This window comes from Crocuta crocuta, unplaced genomic scaffold, assembly GCF_008692635.1.
Source record: "Crocuta crocuta isolate KB4526 unplaced genomic scaffold, BGI_CrCroc_1.0 scaffold118, whole genome shotgun sequence".
Taxonomy (NCBI): Eukaryota; Metazoa; Chordata; class Mammalia; order Carnivora; family Hyaenidae; genus Crocuta; species Crocuta crocuta.
The window spans coordinates 3287237-3300186 of NW_027551558.1; positions in this window are offsets into that span (position 1 = coordinate 3287237).

The following is a 12950-nucleotide window of genomic DNA, read 5'->3' on the forward strand; positions in this document are numbered from 1 at the left end:
ACATGAAGAGTCCAATGTGGCCCACACCTTGATTTTGATCCTAGAAGACCCTACATAGATAATCCAATCAAAACTACCTGGAGTTCCTAGCCTACAGAACCATGAGCTAATAAATACCCATTGTTTTAAGGTGCTAAGTTTGTACAGTGATAGAAAATAAATACATACACAATAAACTGGAAACAAGAACTCAGAAGCATTTGATGACTGACTAAATACAGTTTAATAGAGCACTAAATAATGATAAGGTACGGATGATGAATTGGAAGACAAATAAAATAAAAATTCATACAAAATCACACAGGAAGAAAAATGACAGACAACACAGGAATGAGCTTAACGTGTGGGAAATGTAATTACAGTCTCGAATGAAGAGGAAGCAAGAGTGGGACTGAAGCCTAAGAAGAAATAATGTTAAGAATTTTCCAAAACTGATAGGAAATGAAATATATATCTGGAAGAGATATGCTTCAGAGGTGAAGGTAAATAAACCATTTTGACATAAAGAAAAACTGATGGTTTATTCAGAGATCGAGAGAGCATATGTAAATATTCTGAAGTCACACAAATATAAATTAAGTCAAGATCATTGTAAAGTGTAATGTGGGAGGCCTGATAATGATTAAAGTTTCAATACACAAGATGAACTTATTCTAAACTTATATATAATTAAGCACATACCATCAAAGTTTGTAAAGTGATAATTGTTGAGACAAAAGGAGATATAAACAAAGGCCACAGAGAGGATTATTTTAGCAAATCTTTCCCAGCAATAGAATAAAAAAGCAGACAAAAATTTAGTAAGTATAGATTTAAACTGTGTCATAGACAAATATGACCTAACTGATAATATGTAAAACACAAAATCACAAAGAAATATACAGTATGTACCAGCATCCATGGGACTTTTACCAAAATTGACCCTATTCTGGCCCCACAAAACAAGAAATACCAGGGGATCGAAACTGTATAATGTATGTTCTCTGACTACAGCATAGCTAAGCTAGATCTCAGTGACAAAGAACTATTAGGAAAAACCTCAAAGTCTTAGAAATTAGGCAACCTTCACTGATCAACTAAGAAATGAAAATGAAAATAGAAATTAGTATGTGAATTCTAATAAAAACATTTTATATCGATATTGTGTGATGCTATACTAATGCATAGTGAGTCATTCTGAATGCATATATTTGAAAACAACGTTAAAAATCAAGAATCTTATTTGTTTCAAGAAGTCAGAATGTAAACCACACTTAAGTTACTAAAAATTAGAAGTAATAAAGTTAGAGTGGACATTAATGAAATAGTACCTTCCAGGAAGAGACTGAATAAAAAAGATTTTGAACCAGCTACTAAAACTATTAAACATCTGGCAAGACTAATCTGGACACAGAGGAAGAACCAAGAAACAAATGCCAGCAATGAAAAAGGGGTCAGCAGGAGAAATCCTATAAATACTTAAAAAGATATATAGTGCTCGCTTCGGCAGCACATATACTAAAAAGATACATGGAAGGTGTGGGGCACCTGGGTGGCTTAGTCGGTTAAGCGTCCGACTTTCGCTTAGGTCATGATCTCGCGGTTTGTGGGTTCGAGCCCCACGTCGGGCTCTGTGCTGACTGCCAGCTCAGAGCCTGGAGCCTACTTCAGAGTCTGTGACTCCCTCTCTCTCTGACCCTCCCCTGCTCACGCTGTCTCTCTCTCTCTCTCCTAGAAATAAATAAAAATATTTAAAAAAAAAGATATATAGAAGATGTATCATTTTGACATTAAATTTTACAATTTGAGAATTCGTTCTTTTCTTAGAGAAAATAGGTCTTGCCAAACTCTAATTTTGGTAATTTTGGTAAAACGTCAAATTAACTCTTACTTTTTTTTTTGACTGCAGGACAGAAATAGCTGAATAATCGAGGTCCAAATCTTAACTGTTTTTGTAGCTAAATCACAAAACAAGTTGAATGCAAAGCCTCACCATGTCTTCTGTGTAGAGCTGAGGATATGGATTTGGGAGGAGTGGGGGAAACTTGGATGTGCTTTTTTGAGTCGACTCAGACAATGCCGAGACTCTTGACCCTCCAAATTACCCTGAGCCTGCTTTTCCAGCAAACACAGCTCTTTTTCTCCTGTCAGATGTCATTTTCTTCCTCTGGAGATAAAGACCTTACATGCCCTCGTCTTAACCAGTTGTCTGCAAGAGAAAGCCTACTGTCTGCCCCCAAGGTTCATACACACTATCTTTTTTTGATATCAGACCCATAACCAGAATCGAAGACCATTAGTCACAGAAATACAAATAAAAGTGCAAAAATAACTATAAAATTGTGATAATTTATGTTAGATATCTAAGAAATATGTGTGGAATTTCTTTTTTAGGATATAAATCCAAGGAGATGAAGTATGAAGTTGGATTATATCGTATTTATTGATAAGAACACATTTACTCAAGATTCTTCATTCTGTGTGCACTCGTTAAAGAAAGGGAAACATGATGACGGGAGAAGGAATTCACAGTGCGCAACCTCAGGTTAATTCACAGTTCTAGGCGTGAAAACAAGAGTTCATATTTTTATGTATGTGTTTGTAGATAGTTATCAATTCACACCTTTTCCTGAATTTCCTCTACAAGACTATAAGAACATTGTTGGTGGTATTTAGTTTAATAATCTGTTTTTAGATTACAGCATGTCCAAGTGGGAACTTGGTTGAAGAGAAATTAAGTGTGTAAGGGGAGTAATAGTGTGTGTATCCCCTTTTGTAAGATTTTCAGAGACTTTCTGTATTGTTTATGCCGAATTGCATTTTTTATTGCTGTTGTTGTTTTGTCACTTACAGGTGAATCATGTTAAGAGAAAACATAAACTTGTGGGACTGAAATAGAGCCAGAGTGGAAGAATAGCAAATGGCAAAAGTAACAAAACTACAGAAAAAGAAGAGTGAAGGGTGAGTGATAAAATGAATGTGCATGCGTGTGTTTGCTCCCAGATCTTGTCTCCTCCTTTCCATTTGAAGGGGATGACTTTCGTGTACACTTACTTGCCAATTAATTCTGGTTATGTTTGGCCAGTGCAGCCAATGGAAGGTACTGATAGGGGATTGGTTGGAAGGGAGGAGTCAGGATCTTTCTACCTTGATCTTTCTTTTTCTGTGTTAAGTAGCAGAATAATTCATTATTTTGGTAGCTCTGTTGTTCTGCTTTAACTATTCTTATGAATGGTTTTGTCATGAGTCATTATATTTATACATCTCAGCAAACATTTGTAGGTTTTTATATAAACAATTCAGGACATTCTATATTTAGTAATAGGTTTGAATGGAATTTTCCTCCATCGCAAACTCCAATTCATTTTAGAAAATCTATTGACTTTTCATTTATTTTTTTAGTGGCCAGTCTTTGTATTGAACTCTTTTGTTAATTCAATTTTATATATGTTTTTGCTTTTGATTCTCCTGGGTATTTCTAATGTATGAAGAAAATGTCTGTAAATAATGAAAAATTTCCTTTTTTACAACGCTCATATTCTTCATTAGTTCATATGTCATACTGCAATTGTAAAAATTGATAATAGGCATCCGTCATTTGTTCCTAATGTAATCTTGTTCTCCTCTCTCTCTCCCTCTCTCTCTCTCCCTCTCTCTCTCTCCCTCTCTCTCTCTCCCTTCCTCTCTGTCTCTTCCTCCATTGCATATATACAATGTGTTAGTTTGGAATACTTACCATTCAAGTCAAGAACATGTCCTTCCAGTACACGTATAAGTATAGGTAATATTTGTATTATTTTATTTTTAATTTTAAAAATTTGGGATGGATTTTTGTGCCTTTGATATAACTATGGACATAGTTCTTTATGGTCTCATTATGTAATGAATGATTTTAACAGTATCCGAAGATAAATCTTTCTGTTTCCTAAATAAATTTTACTTCCAATGAGATATTAATCTTTTAATATACTGAATCATTAATATTTTATTTAAAATGTAGTTTTATCACCACAGTTTGTAGGGTTTTTTTCAGTTCTGGTCAGTTTTTGGTATCATGGTTAAACAGTAACTTTACAAATGATGGCTGTTAAAATTTTCATTTCTTTCTGTGCTAGAGCAATTTATATATGATGGGAACTATTTTTTTTTTCTGGAAGGTTTGAAATAACTGCTTGGGAACAGTGACATTCTAAAATGAGGATTAAAACGTACACCTCTGGAGAGAAAGGCTTATATTAAAAATTAATGGGGAATAGATTCAAAAGGTAGATGAGGCCAACTGCAGATTTGACCAGAATGCTCAGGGTAAGGTCAATTTGGCTGATTAAGTTTTGGGAATGAGGACAAAGAGTGGCGTAGACCAGCTTTAGGAATGCTATGGATGTTTAAATAGGATTTGAGGGTAATACCACATGAATGAGAAAGAAGATAACATTCCAATAATCCATCTGATCATTGTTTGCCATAGAAATACTTAAAAGTTAACACCATTCAAAAATATGTTTCAGACAGAACTGTATCAATAATAAGTAGCAATCATTTTAAGTAAAATTGCCTAGATATTTTTGAGCACTTACCACATGCTGCAATTATGCTATTAAATGTATATGCACAAGGGTGCCTGGGTGGCTCAGTCGGCTAAGTGTTTGACTTCTGCTCAGGTAGTGATCTCCTGGTTCATGAGTTCAAGCCCTGCATCAGGCTCTGTGCTGACAGCCTGGAGCCTGTTTCGGATTCTGTGTCTCCCTTTCTCTCTGCCCTTCCCCTGATTGTGCTCTGTCTCTCTCTCTCTCAAAAATAAATAAACATTAAAAAATTTTAAATAAATGTATATGAATTATCTTATTTAGTTCATAAGAAACCTTTATGAAATGTATCCTATTATTATGCATTTTGTGAAAGCCACGGCTTTCTGCATTTCAGAAACTTGCTCAAGAACTCAATACCTATTAAAATGACCTGCTTTTTATGTCAAAAACTATTTTATAAACAAAAAGACTGCCTGAAATATTATTTAAATGACTGTATTAATATCGCAAGCCCTTTTTGAAAGGTTATTGATTTAAATCTATAATAAAATTGAATTCCAAGGACCAGGTGTAGACTCTTACATCATTCTCTAATATTATTTGTTTCAATCTTTATGTTCTTTTTGTCATAAAAGAGATAAAATTTCAATTTCAGAATTATAGAGTCGGTGGAACAAACTTATCTCCATCTGGAAATCATGAAATAACGCATCTGTCCAAAATTGTGGTAAATGATATAATTTTGAATAGGTATTAATATTACAGTAATTTTCAAATACAATAATAAAAATTGTTTAAGTGTTGTGTACACACACAGATATGTATGGATAGGAATTCATGCGTATGCCATGCGTGTTGTTAAACAAATACTAATTCATTAACAAGTTAAAAGGAGTTTCCCAATTAAGTACATAATTAAGTTACTAAATATTTTTCTGAATGGCTATTTTCTGAGTTTCCTAACTCCTATTTTTTTGATCTTCCAATTTGAGTTTGAGTTGTGTTTCACATGAAAGAGCGCTTAGCTCTCACACAATGTTGTCTTGATATAAGATAACAGACAACATATTAAATTATAACTAAATTATTCTATTAGCCAAACTCGCTTAGGAATCGTTTTAGTTTTTTACTTTATCTTACTATTTCCTTTTCTATTGGCAGAGCTTGAAGGGTGGGAGCTGGAAGAAAGAACTGATTGAAAAAGACATTTTTGGTAACTTTTGCTTAGAGGCTTTGTTAAAAACAGTTAAAGTCCTGTTTATGTTGCAAATCTGAACCAGAACCCCCCATCAGGCTGGAACTTCCTGACGCGGTAAGCATCAGGTAGTTTTCTCCATATTTTCATCACATCAGTACTCCATATGCTGTAAGAATGTCACTAAAGTCTGGCAGCAATTTTGAAAGGCTCCTGACATGTTGTTTTGTGTCATTCCCCAGTAGGAAGTGCCTGGGGTTGTGGCTAAAAGAAGGGGAAATTGTGGCAACTAAGAAACACGAAAGCCTAACAAAAGTGACTGGGATATGCGAAATGTTTCTAGAAAGCAGATGCTTTGTCTCTGGGATTCTGAAGGGGAGAGAGGAAGAATGTGTTTGCATGTGCATGCGTGTCTGTGTGTGTGTGTTTGAGAGACAGAGACAGAGACAGAGAGAGAGAGAAAGGACTCACAGATTACAAGGACCCCTTGTAAATGCTCTTTGAATACATCTGAGAAACATATCACATTTTGGATTGTCATATTAAGATGTGAGTTTCTATGTCTTAAAAACACTTTGACAATTCAACTGGAAAACAGTGAAGAGAGTTATAGGAAATGCTCCAGTCAGTGCTGATCACAGCAAGTAAGTGACTAAAATGCCAACCTTCTCAGTCACCTTCTTTCTATTCCCTGCCTCAAAGACAAGTTTATTTGCAGGAAACTCACCTCTCTGTCCCCTCCAGCCATAGTCAACAGAACATGTGCCCCCTTCTCAGAGTTTTCACAAATAGTCATTAGTATGTCAGTTGAGTCACTGGCCAAACCATCTGCCATCTTGTCACCAGTAAACACATAGAGGAAGATTGTGCTTCTATGTCAAGGTTGGACAACTGTAGAGGGTTTTTGGTTGGGTAAATGTTTGCTTACGGATTATGGTCACTGGCACTGGAACTGGGAAAGGACATGGAGGTAATTTACTATTCATAAAACCTGATGACGTGGACACTGGGACTCTTCCATAATGTTTTGCAAAGGTGATCAGCATTTGTGTATTAATAATGTAGACCACTTTAACCATACTTCTGTGTAGGGTGGTCTTCTGTTGTAAATGTTAACTTAAAATCCTGCACATCACATTTCCTTAATTATAGGATATTCTGTCAAGGTCAAAATTCCTATACTAAATACCATAAATATTCACGTAATGAATATAAAGGCCATAGACTATCTATTTATTGGTGCTTACACTCATTTATATTATCATATTTTGATCATAAGAGCCTTGAAGTTCCTATTGTCCCCCTCATGTTATGTTTATAATATAGTGTATAATTAATATTATTCCTGTTTGCTTATGTGGATTTGATAATACTTTGGGAGATTTAAACTCATTGTCATTTGTTTTCCTTCATGAAGATTCTTATGACTGAATTCAAGTTTGTAATGCCAAAACCAGTTACAAATGTTTTAGTTTAATCAGTCTTTGTTAGCATGAAATGTTTAAAAATATGTGCATAGAGAAGAATTCGTGAATATATGACTGAGAAAAAGAAATATGTTTTACAAGAGTTTGCTATTCAAATGTGAAGGTCATTCTGTGTGGAATTCCTCTCAACCTCCCCATCACATCTCCAAGTTTTTTGTATGCTTTAGTGCATTTCATCATTTAAGGCTGTAAGGCATCTCTCTCGGGGAAAAATAAAAAAACAAACAAACAAGAAAACTTCCAGCAAATAATTATAGAAATCCATTCAGAGAACAAAATGTTAGAATGAAGGGCACTGACACAATCAACAGGGGGAAAAATCAAGTTGTATTAGTTTGCTTCAAATAAAAAACTGGATATTACTTACATCTGAGAATACATAAGAATTTGGTTTTAAACATAGCATACAAATAAGACATAATGTGTACCAGCCTTCAAAAACGGCTATTTCCAGCAAGTCCTAATGTTAACTGTGAAATAAATGAATGTGTACTTTTTAAATGCTGACTCATAAATATATTATTGTGTAAATTTTATTCTAATTGTTTTAGTGAGAAAGCTGACTCAGCGATGTGAGTTAGCATAAAACACCATATTAAAAAAATACTAAAATGTTCGAGTGGAGAGTAGATCTTCCAGTAGAAAGGCAAAGCAATTGACATTTTAATGAAACAATTATTCATTACCTGTTTGAAAATAACATGACAAAGACAGGAAAAATCTGTATTAGAATTTAAAATTTGAATGTGTTACCAATACTGGCAATAAACATTCAATGGAACTAAGTAAAGTTTTAAAAATATCTACATAAAAAAATTGCACTTAAATTCAGAAAACACAATCCAGACAAAGGAAACAAAATATGAATAATCTGAAAAACGAATGGAACTTTGAGAATTGTGGTCAATATTAGATACCAAAGGTTATGATTTTGTTATATAAAAAATCACCTTAGTATTTCAGGCTTGTACTTTAGGTAAGTTTTGAAGGTAAAAGCCTTTATTATACATTTAATTTGATTTGTTGTTTTGGGATAGAATGGACTACGGTATTTTAATGGATGACTCAGCAGTGAGTCAGAGGACACACACACTCCATGCACAGGTACAACGTACAAGTCAAAAGTCGATTAGCTTCAAGAAGAGCATCTAAAATACCTACTCTAGAGAAAGAAAAAATGCATTAAGGTAGAGAAATTAACTAGTTAATGTTTATGACAACAGTGACTAATAAACAAAAAAAAAGGAGAAAAACACAGTAGTTTAATGGCCTCCTAGTGTAAAGAAAGAAAAACCTTCAGAAATTAAACTATTTAGAGAAATTCATACTTGAATTAAAGAAAACTTTTTTTGAAAATGTGTGAAAAAACCTGATTTTTTGTTAAAGTTTATTTATGTTGAGAGAGAGAAAACTTGAGCAGGGGAGGGTCACAGAGCAGAGAGAGAGAGAGAGAGAGAGAGAGAGAGAGGGAATCCCAAGCAGGCTCCACACTATCAGCACAAACCCCAACACTGGACTTGAACCCATGAACTGGGAAACCATGACCTAAGCTGAAACCAAAAGTCAGATGCTTAACTGACTGAAGCACCACCCAGGTGCCCCCAAATTAACTGATTATTTAATAGAGGATCTAGTTGAGCAAATAATCAGGGCTAGCCTGTAGGAGTTGCTGAGGTGTGAAATTATTTGAGAGGTGCTAGGTATCCAAATTTCATTGAGTCTACTACAGCTTTTATTTTAGAATAATATTCTCATTGTTTCAGGAGATATAACCTCAAACTTTATGTTACTGTTCAAGAATCCTTTTTGATTCTCTGGATTTTGTGTTCTATATATTTATATCTCAAGCATCTTTCTCTATGGTGAGCACATAACAGGTCTTCATAACAATTGGTGGAATGAATGCATTCATAAATGCAGACATCAATGCCTATTTTAGAGCTTCATTGCAGTAAACAAGTATCTTAAACCTACTATGCATAAGGCACCATGCCTTTTGTTTTGAGGATAAAAAGACACATCTTCTGATAACAAAGTACTTAAAATCCAGTTAATTAAAGGTCCCTTGGTGGCTCAGTTGGTTTAATTATCTGACTCTTGATTTCAGCTCAGATCCTGATGTCACAGTTCATTGAGTTCAAGCCCCATGTTGGGCTCTGCACTGACAGCATGGAGCCTCTTTGGGATTCTGTCTCTCCTCTCTGCCCCACCCCTGCTCATGCTCTCTCTCTCAAAATAAATAACTAAATAAAACTTTAAAAAAGTGTTTTTTAAAAAATCTAGTTAAGTAGATGACAAAGGTGAAAGTAGATATGAAATGAGCTAGTTTGGTGAATATGGTAAATGGTTGCAGAGCAAGGAAATAGAAGCACAAGTAAGGGTATTATAGAGCATATGGGATTAGAAGTGGCCCTGATGGTTTGATAGGAGAATTATTTTATTTAATTGAGATGCCTAGAGAAGAACCATATAAATTAAAATAGAACCCACTGCAAAATAAAAGACGCAGCATTAACTTGATTACCAATTTGGAAATTCTCCTTTGAAAAGAAGTGTGTAGGTGAAGGAGCTAAAACATGGATAAATGGACTTGTGCAAGGTTATGCAACTATTTATTGTCAGAGTCTAGAAAACTGGGGTGGAAGGCCTTCAGGCCAGGCTAAACCTAACAAGTCACTCAGGAATGAAAATGGCATGCAGAAAAGCCCAGAAGGAAGCTTCAAAGTCCTGGTTTCCGTTTGTATCATCTATGTTTCCTCCATGATTCTGAAACGCAGCTCCTACCGCCTTGAGCCCAGTCGATTTTGTTCTTTTGGCACATTGCCTTTTGGATTAAGGCAAGTATTCCTTAAATGTATGTCTGAAAATATTAACCCTACTCTGTAGCTAGTAAATATGGGAAATGCTTTACTAAAGATATAGATTAGCAGCATTTTTTGGCACTTTGTATTATTAATTTAAAATATATCTCTCTACCTTTCCATCTGAGATTTTTGTATTGAAACATGAAACATTTCAGCATCAAGGCATCATGAAACACTTCTTCTCAGAACACTAATGATAAAGCAGATGTGGTTAGTTTTATGTTGTAAACTTCATGGGTGATTGTGAAATATTAGTTACCATATTTGACTTTCCTTCTTAACTGTATGACGATGAACACATTTGTAAAGCCTTGGCTAAAGTAGAGTAAAAATACTGTACATTCAAGTTTGGACTTCAGAGATCTATCCTGAAATCTGATGGCATATAATGTCAAGATAGAACTACACTTATTTTTATTCAGTTTCAGTTGAATATGATACCTACTTATAAAAGGTTAAAAATAATGCTACATGAGACTCATATGTCCATGAGACCTCCCAAATATGTTATATTTGTGTTAATTGTGGGTAATATTTAACTGATGTTGGAATACTTTGTAATAATTTTAAATTAAGCTTTAAATTTACATTTTATTTTAAACAAGTAAGTTTAAACATGCACTTTTGTTTTATAGTAGTAAATAAATATTACTCAGTGATCTATTAATAACATAAGAGGAGTCTCTTTTCCATGCCTCATTGTTTATGAAATGTTCCTCTATTTAACTTTGTAAGGAAACATCGCAACACTCCATTTTGTTCTGGAATTAAGTCTTTGCAATTACACCAAGCACTTAACCAACACCTATATATGTGTGTGTGAGTGTGTGTGTATATATATATACACACATACATATATATGTATACATATACATGAAATAGAAAAGCAAGTGTGTGCATGTCAACAAGTTGCTTAACAATCAAGATCAATAAACAAAACCATAAGGCTGCAGAAGTATGCTCCCCCCTCCTCCAATTCATAGATGAATAGAATCAATGCTTGAGAAAATTTCCCTGGAGGGTACAGGGTGGAATTTGGAAACTGTAAAAGGAGCAATGAAAATGAGAAGAACAGATGGAAGCCATTAAATCAGAATAACATTGCCTCTTACAAAGACTCAAATCAAATGTCATGAACTCCTATTATTGACAACACAGGCAGGCAGCATAGTTATCTGTGGACTTTAAAAATATATTATATGCAATATCACACTATAAATAGTAGTAAACTCTGTCTCAGCAAAGTGCCACACACCTGGTAGGTACATAATAAAGATTTTTTTTTTTGAATGATGGCATCCTAATTTTAATCAAGTCACATGTCTAGAAATGTTAAAGCATAAAGATTGCCAAAGTACTTAGTATACATTATATATTGTAAAATTGTAGAAATCCTTAAACAAGAAACATACTTTAAATATAAAGATTATTTTAAGTCTTTGTGATGACCTACGGTTTTAGGTAAAGGGGTATTTGAAGCTTTGATATAGTTTTAATGTTTTAAATGCAATCACCAGTGATACTTATTTCTTTATCAGAAATGATCAAAAGCTCTTGACACATGCTTTCCACCTGGATTCTCTCCTTGACCTCTATATCCTGAATGGAGCATTTTAACGCCTTAGGAAGGCATGAAACTATTGAGAGATTTGCAAATGAGTTTCTTCAAATGGGGCACATGGGTCTACAGGTCATGTTGATGTACTTGCTCAGTCTCTTCTGCAGACATGTGTTCTCTTGATCTCCCACTAGTCCAGCTGTTGGTGCACATGTGAGCACAGATGACATTCTGGAAACTCCTTGCCTGCTTTCCCCCACCTGCTTGACATCTTCCAGTGGACACTTAAGTGAATAGCCATTTTACAACTCATTGGAAAGTATATTTCCTTTTAGATATTTTCAAAGAAATTCCATGTCCTTATCAATATTCCCCCATTCTCTTCTTCATCTTTGCTTCCTTCCATTTCTTCCATATCATTACATCAGGCAATGTGAACATGACCCAATGGGACTAACCAATTAAATTTCTTGAGAAAGGAGAAGGAGAAGAAGAAGGAGAAGGAGAAAAAGGAGAAGGAGGAGGAAGAGGAGAGGGAGAGGAAGAGGGAGAAGGAGATGGAGAAGGAAACAAAGAAGGAGAAAGCCATGGAGAGAGAGAGGGAGGGAGATAAAGTTACTGCCTTACTGATATCAAGCATTAAGTAAAAAATTAAAATATTGATTTTCATTCTGTTTGGGTTTTTACTGTTTTGATGATTTTACAGAGGTTGTGACAACCTACACACTTACCTAAAGGAAGTATTTATAGACTATCTCTTAATTTTCATATCACCAAAAAGATTACTTTAGGAGTATTGCCTGATTTTTGTGACCTCCCTGATAATTTTTGCATCCCTACCCAAGAAGACTGGACTGTGTTTTGCTGTTGACACACAGCCTATTATGTATTCCAGGCTTGGTGGAATTGTCTGGGATCTTGAAAGTACTGATAATTCCTTGATTTGGAAAGCATTAAATACAATGAATTGAAATGGTAGTTCTGTTTAAAATTATAGAGGACAGCTGCAAATAGATCAGGTCTGAAGCGACGGGACTAAACCACAGGCCTGTATCTCTTTATTCATGATCATTACTGGCTATAACCTCTGTGAGTGCTGAATGGTTCCAAAGTTCCCTCACCCAGTGCCTGCCAAACATTCCAGTCAAGGTGATGCAAACGTGAGCAAAATAATAAAATCTTTTTACCCCCAGTATTGTACTCTTAAGGCTTTTCTTTATAGTGGGAGAGGATACCTTAATTCTCTCAGAGTTCAATTGGCCACAATTAATAACTTAAGTCATTTAGAACTACACTTACCTGAAGAAAATAAATAAATAAATAAATAAATAAATAAAT